Source organism: Limulus polyphemus, unplaced genomic scaffold (genome assembly GCF_000517525.1).
Source record: "Limulus polyphemus unplaced genomic scaffold, Limulus_polyphemus-2.1.2 Scaffold2319, whole genome shotgun sequence".
Classification (NCBI taxonomy): domain Eukaryota; kingdom Metazoa; phylum Arthropoda; class Merostomata; order Xiphosura; family Limulidae; genus Limulus; species Limulus polyphemus.
The window spans coordinates 166,831-177,819 of record NW_013667929.1 but is presented as its reverse complement, the minus strand read 5'-3'; the positions used below and the strand labels follow the sequence as shown (position 1 = coordinate 177,819).

Genomic DNA, 10,989 nt, shown 5'->3' with positions numbered 1-10,989 from the left:
CAGATTGCAGCTAACTGTGAAACATGGTGGTTTCAGCGTGATGGTTTGGGGAGCTGTTTGAGTTGGTGGGAGATCGAGCTCAATGGAGTGCATTGGCAACATAAATTTTGCGAAATACGTCGAAATATTGGAGGAAGGACTCTTGCCACTTTATTCCTCGGTTTTCGTGGACAAGAACACAATGTTGTTCCAAAAAAATGAAGCACCGTGTCACACTGCTAGAAACACCCAAAATTGGCAGGAAGAAAATGGTATCCAGAAGTTGCCCTGGCCGAGCCAATCTTCTGAAATGAACCCCACCGAAAACCTTTGGGCTATACTCGACCGGCAAGTCAAGAAACAACCAAAAACCAACTTCGAAGAGTGATCTACTCCAAGTTTTGAAGCAAGAGTGGGCGAAAATCGCACAATCTAAAATTGACGAGATGATTCTCATGATGCCCCAAAGTATCGACGAACTCCACGAAGCGAAAGGAAGATCTAATAGATATTAATTAAATTATAAATATATCAATTCATGTGAATATGACTGAAAAATTTCCTTTTTTGTCTGAAAAGGTGGTGTCTATTTACTTGTGACCACGCTGTGTACATTGCTGCTGGTATTGGTGTCTAACAGAAACTCGGTCTTGGTATGGATAAGCCAGAACTGGTGCATCTACCAAAGCAGACTGTTGGGATTGGAATGCCCAGTTATTTTCCTTGGTCCATCCACAGTTCACTTCCACTTTCTTGAGGGTTGGCCTTGGTGCTGCTATCTTTAAGTTGGCCACAACTAATTGTTACTAAGATGTGAAACGAAGTAAACTGTGCACTTATTGCTTCATTATAGGTCGAGGCCAATATCTTAATAAAGCTATCTTAGCAGAGTCTGTTAAAATTTCATGGTTTCTCATTTGCTACATCAGTCCAGATTGTCAGAAAAATCATCAACCAATGACATCAGGTGAGCTAAGAATTTTATATTTGCTTTTGGCTGTAATTTGACATGTGCAACCCTCGCGTTATCACTAATATCACTTATCTCTACTTCCCTCACAGTGCCAATGACTATTCCAGGATCAAACTGGATAACTGGTCATCCATACTTATGAACTAGCACCTACAATTCATTTCATATTGGGTAAATCATCGCTCGAGTTAATGCTGCATTCCTTTTGGACAGAATAATTTACTTCATGTGTGTGAATTAAATCACCACATTAAATAGCATATACTCACTACACTTTGTTTGTATAATGCCATATAACACCATTTGTGTACATGAAAGTACTACAGTTCTCTTCACTAAATACATTCATGCTATCCAGTGTTCCTGGGCTCCATCTGAGAAACACTGGACCACTTTCCCACAGAACGTCATCTCGCCCATTACACAGACAAACTCTGTAATGTGTTCCATTTCGAGGACACTGATTTCAGATCTAAGAGCAGAAAAATAATTTCTTTCTCTGTGTGACACCTCTCTGACTGAGCCAGAGATCCATTTTTCCGATAATGTATAGTATATTGTCATTCACCAGAATTATTTAGGTACTTACTGGCTGTAGTGGTGGTTTTACTCAAAAGCCTTGTAAGGCTACAAGGTCAACTAGGGTCCTTGTTGCTCGTGTATCTACCAGAAATTTAACATCTGACTCTTGTACCCTTATAAACAACTATCAAGCTCTAGTCAGCCCTGGTTGATCTGGGCAACCAATAAATTCTTTAGTGTAGACTGTTTACTGTGCTCTCCCAACTGGGACTCTGTCTCCATCAGTTTTCTGCAGCATTTGCTATGGTGTCTGGCACTAATTGCTGGTCATTCCAGATATGCTTGTTCACAACTAGTATAATTATTTTTTCCAACTTTGCAGCTCAGGAAAGTGCTCATATTTTTTCACAACCATCCTGCTTCTTCTCATCTAGGGGTTGAAAAGCATCAACCATCTATGTTAAAGACTACGTGCTGCACAAGCTGTTCCCGAGTCCATAAATTCCCGTCAATGATCTGTCTGAAACATTTTAGGAACTTGTCCAGGTCTTCTTGTAACATTGGGGGCATGATGGGCTTGGTATCACTCACAGGGATCTGTTTACCAGGCTAAATCCTTTCTCTATCCCTCGTGATCCTAAAGAATGCTAGGAGAAGATATCACCAATGCCCCTGGTTGCAGATAAAAACAATGACAGGGATTCAAACACCCAAATGGATGGTCAGTCCCTGGTCCATGATGACTGCATACTGAGATGGATCTTTGTACAACCTTGCACAACCCCAAATGTTATAAGCTGATGTCATTGTCATGAGAAACATTTTCATCCTGAAAGGTACCTCACTTCATGGGTTACAACTATCACCTATGGTAGTCCACTGCCTCATCTGACAGGGAAACAGCTCTGAATGGCAGATATCACTCATCAGTGGCACATAGAGCGTCCGTTCACTAGTTTCTGGTTTTGATTAAAGATGGAGTTGCAGCCTAGAAGTTCATTATAGGCTTCCTCATGCAAGCTCGAACTCAGTAAATGCCATTTCGGTGAACTTCAGTCGACTTCCTTTCTTCTGACATTAGTTCTCAGGGGTATCATCTGCTCAAGTGGTCTGGGCACTTCAGACATGAGCAAATCTCTCTGAGTCAGCAGCTGCAAGCTGACCAATGTCATAGACTTCTGCAATAATGGGAAAAGTTTTATGTCAACGAAAGAACTTCTCCTAGGCTCAATATTTCTCCTGCAAAATTGTCTCACTGTAAATAAACACTGTCTCTCAGTCATAGTTACTTCTACATCAAAAATGCCATCTTCTTCATCAGAAGCATTCTTTGAGACTAACTTCAATTTGAAAGATCAAGGAAGGGTTAGTAGTCATGTGATAAATCCTGATGGCACAGCACCAAAATTGAATTGTTGTAAGGGATTCAGAGGAGAGCTACTAGGATAATACCTGGAATGAATCGGTTGTCGTGCAATGTCGGGTTTATACCTCTGAAATTTTATTTTGAAAATAGAAGAGTTAAAGGGGGTTTGATTGAGGTTCTTAAGATTTAAAAAACTAATAGTGTTGATGCATCATCTTCTTCCATACTTAATGGTGATAATAGTAAGAATAGGGGACACAAGTATAAATTTTGGCAGAAGAAGGAGTCAGCTTCAGCCAAGATAGCTTAATTTTTCTACCAGGGGGTTGATTTTTGGAATACGTTGCCTTCAGATATAATGAATGCAGTTAACTTAAGTGAGTTTAAGGAAAGACTTGATAAACCATTCAAAAAGGACTGGCTTTTAGTGTTCTGTTTTTAAAGTTTACTTTAGTGGATGTAATGGTCTCTGTGGACCAAAAGGTTCTTTGTCCTTAAATTATATGTAATATGTTACAGCATCACAAAACTGTATTTTCATATCAATTGAACAGTGAATAGAATAATAATAGAATAATAGAATAGAATAATAATGTTGTATGTTACAACATCTCAGAGTTTGAAGTGTCAGTATTTACTCCATACATGTTGAATATTTATGAATTACGAACGCATCTGTATGTAACTCAAATACTTTTTGTACTAATAGACAAATGTATTCCTATTATAAGTGTAGCAGAAGACTATTTATTAAAATCATACTTACATATTACATATTTCTTTTTTACCTTAGATAAAATCAAAATTCATATAAAGATTGTTTATTAAAATGTTTCAACCTTAAACTTCTATTAGGTGTTATGACCAGGTCAAACTAATACAGTTACAAATTTACCAAAAAAACAAACTGATAGAATAAGTTGATTTAAGTTCAACTCACTGAAAAGATATTTAATGTAACTATTAAAATGGGTAATTTATTCTCTTAATTTCTTTTGATGTAAAGGTTTTTAAGACTATAAAATAATAAGTAGGTTACCAACCTACAGATAGTAACATCTTGTTTAATAGCTTTTAGTTTTAACCTACAATATGTGAATGTGGCACAGAAAGCCATCACCAGCAGCAACATTTCACCCTACAGTAAGTATGATGATGCAAATATAGCACAGAAAGCCAACACAGCAGCACCATTTTACCATTTTTTATGGTGATGTAAATGTATCACAGATAGTCATCACAGCTGCAAAATTTTACCATACAGTAGTTATGATGTTGTGAATATAGCACAGAAAACCAACACAATATTTGACCCTACAGTAGTTATAATGATGTGAATGTAGCATAGAAATTCATCACAGCTGCAATGTGAGATACTAAGAAATCTATTCACATTATTTTGGAGATACAAGTAATGCTTTTTATTATGTCACACAAATACTGGTTTCATTTTTAAAATGTGCTAACAAAGATTTTAAATCGGGAATATTTTTCATTATTAACAAAAACTAAAGGTGCAAACAGATCTTGTATAAAAATAAATACAGAGTTGATGATGGACAAAATTATACTAGTGAAATTTTAATAAACTGTAACCTGTAACACTACAACTTTTTTAGTATATGCTAAACTAAAAGACACAGGTTGACTAGAGACTAAAATAAAACGTTTTTGGGGGTGGGGGTTTGGCTGCTTCAAAATGACCACAACAAATTTTGGCTGTGTACTCTTTGTACACAAACCAAAATGCAGAAACAAAGTAGAATTTGGGTTTGTAGTTGTTGTGTTTCAACCACAACATAATCTCACAACTGCATAACTGCCAAATAGCATAGTGGTAAGATATAATAAACTACAGTAAAGTTAATAGTACACACATTTAATAATCAAAATATCAAACATAAAAGCTTAGCCTGATCAGATCCTCTATAGTGTGATAGAAAGTAAAATTATATAACCCATAAATGTAGTAATGAAATGTAGGATGAAATGTAGTAATTACAAAAAACACATGGTTGAAACAAACCATCCAAAATTTGAAATTATATTTTGTTTCATAGTACTTTGATTTATGACCTTTGAGAAAGCAACTAAACATGAACATAAACAAATAGAACCTGAAAAATTCTCTTGTTTTAGCTTCTGGTTATTTCCTCATAGCAAAATTTGTTTTTGAGCTTAATACATAAGTATATGTATTTACATTAAGTATATAGCAGGTTGTCAAGAAATTAATGTCTTTTTATTTTAGATGAAAAAACCTGAACAACTTATATAACAAAACAAAACATTTATTAAATGAAGTAGTCTCCATTCTTATCGATGATGCTTTTCCATCTTACAATCAGGTTGTTAATGCCCTGATTAAAGGAATCACTTGGCTTTGAAGCAAAAAACATGCTGATGTCCTCTTCAACACCTTCCACATTTAAATACGTTTTCCTATTAAGATGGTGTTGCAGCAAATGAAAAAGATGATCATCTGATGGTGCCACATCTGGAGAATATGGGTGGGGGGGGGGAGATCTTCCCAACACAACTCCATAATCTTGTATTGTGTCAAACGTGCCACATGTGGACGTGCATTGTCGTAGAGAAAATTAACATCTTTCCGATTGACGAGTGAAGGGCGTTTCTGATGAAGGGCTTGATTTAAATGTTCCAGTTGCTGACTATAGATCTCTGCATTGACAGTTCACTGTGGATTGAGGAGTTTGAAATGAATTACTCCTTTGATGTCCCACCAAATGCAAAGCATCACTTTCTGCAGATGGAGTCCAGGTTTTGTGATTAAAAGTGGTTTTGTCTAGGACTGAGTCATTGTTTCTAGCATTTAATACTTGCATAGAGAATCCAGTTTTCATCACTGGTGACAATTTTGTTCCAAAATGGTTGACGCACATTACGCGCCACAAGAGTCAAAGCCACGTTCACACACTAGAAACGATGATCATCAGAGAGTTCGTGAGGCATCCAAACACCTTCTTTATGGAGTTTTCTCATATTCCTTAGATATTTACGCATTGTTCCATGAGAGAAATGCAATTTCAGGGCCATTTCACGAGTGTGTTGCTTTGTGTTAGACTCAACAAGCGTCTTCAGAGCATCAATATTAATTCCAACATGTCAGCCCCTGCCATCACAGTTTTTAAGGCTAAAGACACCTGAACAAAATTTTCTGAACCACCGTTGATACTTGTGAATGTTCAAAAGATTTCCATAAACTTCTATGATATTTTTTGTGACTACAGAGGCGTTGTTTCCCTTCTTGTATTCAAACAGAATTACATGCTGAAAGTGTGTCTGGTCGTTTGCAATCACTATAAGGCATTAGAGTATACTAAACTTTACATATTATATAGGCTATATTAACGTGACGTTTAAGCAGTTCATTTAACTATTATCATTGATTTATGTTTTTGGGGGGTGGTTAATGAAAGTGTTCCAAGACACAACATTAATTTCTTGAAGACCTAATATAAATGTTTTATGGGTGCCATTAAATTCAACATATGTACCTCATCTCATCATTTTTTTATATTATTTGTAGAATATCTTTCATTTCGATTGTGTCTGAAAATTCAGTTTGTTTAAACACAGCAACTCATTAGATATCTATAGTGTTAAGTTACTCTAGTGTCGATCATCTGATGATGTTTCAGGCTATTTTTTTCTTATGAACTGATTACCACAAACATCACAAGCATATGGCTTCTGCCCAGTGTGGACCATCTTATGTGATTTCAGATTTGAGCTCTGAGCAAACTCCTTGCCACACATCTAACAACTGTATTGTTTCTCCCCAGTGTGGGTCATCTCATGTAATTTCAGATTTCCCTTCTGTGTAAACTGCTTGCCACATACACCACAACTATATGGTCTTTGTCCTGAGTAGATCCTCTGGTGGTTTACTAAGTCTCCTTGACATGTAAAGTTTTTGTTACAAACACCACAACTGAATGGCCTAGCTCCAGTGTGAACGACAGAATGAGTTTTTAGTTGTGATATTGTTCTGATTTTTTAACACACACATTACACAGATATGAACTACTCTCAGTATGGATCTTTTGGTGTTTTTTTTAAACACACAGTCAACAGAAATTTCTTACCACAAATATCACGAATGTGGAGAGTTTCCTTAGTATGGATCATCTGATGTTCTTTTAACCATCTAGCTAAAGAAAACCATTTACCACAAACATTCTGTGTACCCTCACTATGTACATTCTAATGAAACTTTAAGCTATCTTCTCTTGCATATGTTTTGCCACATTCATCACAGCTGTATCGTTTCTGTTCAATGTGGATCCTCTTATGCCTTCTCTGGTTTGAAGTTATTGAAAATGTTTTGCCACAGAAATCACATCCATAAGGTATCTCTCCCGAGTGAATCCTCAGATGGTCTTTTAAGCTATCTTTACGAGTAAAATTTTTATTGCAGACATCACATTGATAATGGCTCCCTGTAGCATGAATTGTCTGATGGGTTTTTGGATGTGAATTATTGTATTTTTTCCCACATTCATTACAACTGTAAGGTTTCTCTCCAGCATGATTTCTATTATGTTCTTTTAACTTGTATTTCCATGCAAATTCTTTACTAGAAACATCACACGAATATCGTTTACCCTTATTTTTTATAGTCTGATACATGTTCATGGGAAAACAATTTAAAATGTTAATTTTGTAATCTCAGATTCTTTTTTTCTCAATAATAACATATTTCAATTATCCTCATGTTGAGAAATTTAATTATTACCTTCACATACAAAGATGTTTGCATTGTAACTTGCTGGTACTCAACTTGCCACTGTCACGATACCTGTAAATGTACTTATGAAGGCAGCACTAGGTAAGACATGTAGAAAACTTCTATAGACAGTTGTGTAGGTCTTTGATCTACAGTAAGTAAATGGAGAAAACAAACCATTACTTCAACAACTTCATACATACACTTCAAAATGTAATAACCTGTAATATAATCTTAAGAGTATCTTTGTACTAATATTTCAAAATGAAACAAGTATATGACCAATCAATTCCACACCTTCATGTATAAACTTATTCTAAATGGAAAATGAATTATATTATATATATATTTGTACCTTTTTTTCTTCCAGTTTTCATGTGAAGAATGAAATGAGGAATAAAGTTTAGCTCTGCCATGTACTGGTCCATCGGGATTTTTAAAAATCTTCAGTACACTATACAAAAACCAATTAAGGAATAATTGAAATTTATAATGTTTTAGCCATGACAAGGCAAAAACCACTATTATAAAACAATGTCTTTAATGGCTTTAAAACTTGACATTTTACCTCGATGTGGAGTGTGGTAGAGCAAACGAAAAAAATAGCATTGCAATGATGATGCATGTTTCAAATGAGGTCCATTGATAAGTCTAAAGTATGGAGATTCCAAAAAGGTCCTACAGTTTAAGTTCTCAGATATAGTATGGTATTCAGGTCCATTAATAAGTCTAGAATATGCAGTTTAGGTTCTCAGGTATGGTACAGTATTCAGGTCCATTGATAAGTCTAAAGTATGCAGAGTCCAGAAATGTCCTGCAGTTTACGTTCTCAGGTATGGCACAGTATTCAGGTACACTGATGCGTCTAAAGTATGCAGAATCCAGAAATGTCCTGCAGTTTAGGTTCTCAGGTATGGTACAGTATTCAGGTCCACTGATAAGGCTAAAGTATGCAGAGTCCACAAATGTACTGAAGAGAATGATTCCAATGATCAAAACAAACATCAGTGGACATATAAAACAAAATATTCATTCACAGTAACTGTTTTTATGTTTATTTACTGACCAGCTTAGCTGTTCAAGTTCACACTAGCTGCTAGAGCTGAGAGGCTTTTAACCTGTTTGCACCAGCCAGAAACAGAAAGAATTACATCATACTTTTCAACCGCAAAAAGAATTAAAGTGTAGTAAACTACAGTCCTGTGCTGTATACATCATCAAAAATAGCACATTCAGTAAAGAAAACACCTAACACTATCAGACAGAAACAGAAAGATTTATACCATGCTTTCCAATTAAACAAAACAAGAGGGAATCTTCAATAGCTGCAGCATTTGAAATTCTATTAGGCAGGATTAGAGTGAATTAATGTATGAGACCTATATTTTTGTGCTGCAGTAATACCAAGTGTGGGGGGTGCTCATATATCTGAATCGGTTTTGTTACTCATCAGGATTTCTACCAACCTACCCTCAAACTGAAATTCTTTTAGGCAGGATTAGAATAAATTAATCTATGAGACCTTGGGCATGGTCAAATATATCAATCGAAAGGGTTTGACCTCCTGAGTAAAAAACTCTAATTATATCTCAAATCAGACAAGAGATGACAGAACTATGAGCTAAGTGTTTCTACTTGGATAAAATAAAAACTCAGAGCTGTTCATCCACACCTAAAAACTCAAGAGTTGTATTCCATAATTCTGAGCTCCTAACATCACCACCTATTCCAAATAACACATATAGGAAAGAAAACCTCTAACTTTTACCACTTTCTATAAGTATCCAAGAGAGAGTGGACATAAACACAAGGACACGCTTCTAGCCATTGCTGTATAAAACCTAAGTAAAAGAAATAGTACATCTTTCAAACCTTTCAACAATCAACAAATGATAATGTTATATCTATATGCAGAACACCGACATCGAAGTTTACCAAAATAAAATATATTCTAAACTACTTTCGGAAGGAAGAATCCAATAGCAATTTCAACTACTCCTTTTCTAAGGCATCTTCAGTCACTTGATGGTAGGTGGTGTATTTCACAATTCAGAGCTACACAATTAGTGGAATATACTAATAAATTAATCATCATGCTCCTTAATTGATTATTCTCATGTGAAACTAATCTTCCTATTATCAGCTTGTTTTAGGATTTTTAAAAAGACATTTTTGACCTACCCTTCATTTAATATGAGACATCTTGAGGAACAACAATTAAAAATTAATATATATGTTAAAAATTTCTTTAAGTGGAATGAAATGGACTCAAAACTTGATAGATATCAAGGATTAAGTTATTTCTTAATCCTAAACTGCTGAAGAGGCAGCATTGTTTAGTAGCTTCATGCTTTTGACTCATAGAAGATGGTTACAAGTTCGAGGCTGGCCTGTATCATGTTGTTGAATCCTTGAGCAAGACACTTTACTCCCAATTGCTCCAGTCAACCTAGATATTAGCTAGGAGTTAACCTGCAGTGGGCTGGCCTCACATTCGGGGGAAATGAGCCACCATTCTCATCCGCTTGTGTTTCTGGAACGAAAGTTGGAAAGCACTGGCCTAAGTGTCTTTTAAAGACACAGTAAAGATTGAACTTTAAAACTGTTGTACCTGAAAATGTATAAAATACATAATTACATACTACAAAATCTGTAACAGGCTGAAAAACATGATTAATACCTTTTTGGGTTTCTCCCTGCAAGTTTTCACAATATTACTCTAGTAAAATAAACTAATTCTTCATTATAAATAATGGAACTTAGATTTCATGTGCTAAAACTAGTAAAGATTCTTATCACAGTGTGTGAGAGATGATACTGTTATGCCTCCGTTCGTTAGTTAACTTTCCGTATAATTTCTTTCCGAAGAAACTTTAGCGAAGCAAGTCCTTTCTTAAATAAAACTGGTTTATTCTTTCTGAATAAAACTTTGCAATACACTTAATTTCAACAGTCGCACTATAACAAACGCTATAATTCACAACGAACGTCTCACGTGCTCGAATCAACAATACATCTCTCTGTCCGCAGTTCAATTACACATTACATTGTTGCCATCACTTCTTGGCCGGTCTTATATATAAAAGAATACTGAAATCTAGTAAACGCTCGAGCATTCAGGAAGAGACAGGATCCTTCTAGAAGTTAATGAGGTGTTACTAGCGTCACGTGACTTCCGCTGTCGTAACAGTGCTCCTTCCATAGTATTGTTCGTCCCGAACAATAGCCACTTACATTAAACCAATAAACAATAACTTAATTAAATGTACAGAATTTACAAACACAAAATTAAGATTCAACAAAGTCTCTTAATTTTACGGGACGTATCTTCTTCCGTACTGGTCTCCGTCTCGTTGGCTTCTGCTTCAAGTGAGGTTCATTTGCTTCATCAGGAAATGT

The 10,989-nt window shown here is 35.6% G+C and overlaps 1 long non-coding RNA gene across 2 annotated transcripts in view; it reads right to left on the bottom strand.

Moving 5' to 3' along the window:
* LOC111087569 overlaps positions 1 to 8,005 on the bottom strand; it is a 10,684-nt gene extending 2,679 nt beyond the window's left edge. Inside the window, exons 1-2 of one of the 2 annotated variants that reach the window (XR_002612251.1) lie at positions 7,946 to 8,005; positions 7,600 to 7,739 (exon numbers count right to left, since the gene is read on the bottom strand). This is a non-coding gene — a long non-coding RNA (uncharacterized LOC111087569). Of the gene's footprint in view, positions 1 to 7,449; positions 7,740 to 7,945 lie in introns of those variants that run through there. The other variant, XR_002612250.1, reaches the window with a different exon arrangement.
* Between the last annotated feature and the right edge of the window lie 2,984 nt (positions 8,006 to 10,989).